The sequence below is a fragment of the Nannospalax galili genome, unplaced genomic scaffold, assembly GCF_000622305.1.
Source record: "Nannospalax galili isolate Female #2095 unplaced genomic scaffold, S.galili_v1.0 scaffold243, whole genome shotgun sequence".
In the NCBI taxonomy this organism is placed as follows: domain Eukaryota; kingdom Metazoa; phylum Chordata; class Mammalia; order Rodentia; family Spalacidae; genus Nannospalax; species Nannospalax galili.
Window position 1 is genome coordinate 3,527,823 of NW_008353490.1, and position 2,061 is coordinate 3,529,883.

The following is a 2,061-nucleotide window of genomic DNA, read 5'->3' on the forward strand; positions in this document are numbered from 1 at the left end:
TGGGTTTTGTTTGCTGTTGCTTTTCAAGTGTGTTGAGTTGCAGTGTTAAGTCATTTATTTGTGTTCTTTCCGATTTTTTTGATGTAGGCACTTAGAGCTATAAACTTCCCTCTAATGACCACTTTCAGCATGTCCCAGATGTTTTGTTGTGTTGTATTGTCCTTTTCACTTAGTTCAGGAATATTTTTATTTCTTTCTTAATTTCTGTTTTGACCCATTCATCATTCAGGAGTGTGATGTTTAATCTGCATGTGTTCATTTGGTGATTAGGGCCTCTTCGGGTGTTGATTGAAAGCTTTATTGCATTGTGGTCTGATAGAATACATGGAATTATTTCAATCTTTTTGTATTTGTTGAAGTTTTTTTTGTGCCCCAGTATAGGGTCAGTTTTGGAGATGGTTCCATAGGGTGCTGAGTAAAGTATGTCCTTTGGTGCTTAGGTGGAATACTCGGTAGATGTCTGTTATGTCCATTTGATATATGGTATTGCTTAACTCAGATGTCTCTCTGTTAACTCTCTGCCCTGTTGACCCATATAATGGAGACAGTGGGGTATTTACGTCCCCAACTATTAATGAGTTGGGATTAATTTGGGTCTTAAAGTCCTGTAGTATTGTTTTTATAAAGTTGGGTGGACCAGAGTTTGGTGAATATATGTTCATGATTGTAATATCTTCTTGATTTGTTGCTCCTTTGATCAGAATGAAGTTGCCCTCTTTATCTTTCTTATTAGTTTTAGTTTAATGTTTATTTCATCAGATATTAGAATTGCTACACCTGCTTTTTTCTTAGTGCCATTTGCTTGGCATATATATTTTCCATCCTTTCACTTTAAGATAGTGTCTGTCCTTGAAAGTGAGATGAGTTTCTTGCAGACAACAAAAAGATGGGTTTTGTTTCTTAATCCATTCACTTAGTCTGTGTCTTTTGACTGGGGAGTTCAGTACATTAATATTTAAAGACATTAATGAAAGATGACTATTGAATCCTGTCATTTTTATTTCTGTTTATATTCATGATATATCTGTACATTTCCACAGTTATACCTTCCTTGAATCTCTTTCTGCAACACCTTTGGTATAGTCATTCCTGTCTTCAGCTCTTTGTATTTCTTCCAGAACTCTCTGAAGGACTGGTTTTGTAGTCTTGAATTCCTTCAGCCTATTTATGTCATGGAAGATTTTTCTATCTCCTTCAACTATAATAGACATTTTGGGTAGGTATAGTAATCTGGGTTGGCATCCGTGGTCAGTTAAAACTAGGAATGTTTTTGTCCAGACTCTTCTGACTTTCATAGTTTGCACTGAAAAATCACCTGTAATCCTAATGGGTTTTCCTTTATATGTGACTTGTTGTTTCTCTTTTGCAGCTTTCAGTATTGTCTCTTTGTTTTGTACATTTTATGTTTTTACTCTGATGTGCTGTGGAGAGTTTCTTTTCTGGTCCTGTCTATTTGGTGTTCTATATGCTTCTTGTATTTGTATAGGCATGCCTTTCTTTAATTTTGGGAAATTTTCTTCCATGATTCTGTTGAAGATCTGGTCCATGCCATTATCTTGGTATTCTTCTCCTTCCTGTATGCCTATGATTCATAAGTTTGGTCTTTTTTGCTGTCACACAATTCCTGCATATTACATTCTTGTGATTTCTTAAATTTTTCATAATATTTGCTTGAGTGGTCTAGTTTGTCCACTTTATCTTCCAGTCTTGATACTCTGTTTTCCATTTCATTCACCCTATTGGTGAGGCTTTCTCTTGTCATTCCTAATTGGCTGAGTGTTTCACTTCCTTCTTCATTTCAGCCTGAGTGAGTATTCTTCAATATTTCTCACTCTTTTCTGAATTCATTCAGAAGTTTATCCCTATCTTCCTTCAGTTCTTTGGTTTCTTTGTTTGTGTGTTCTTTAAATTCACCAAAATTTTTTTATCATCTTTATAATTGTTCTTTTGAGTTCCATGTCTTGCAGCATCTCTAGGGGGTTCTCATTGTACTCCTCTAGAGGACTATTGGTATTTGGTAGGGCTATGTTATTTTGGTTTTTCATGTTACTATTTTTTCCT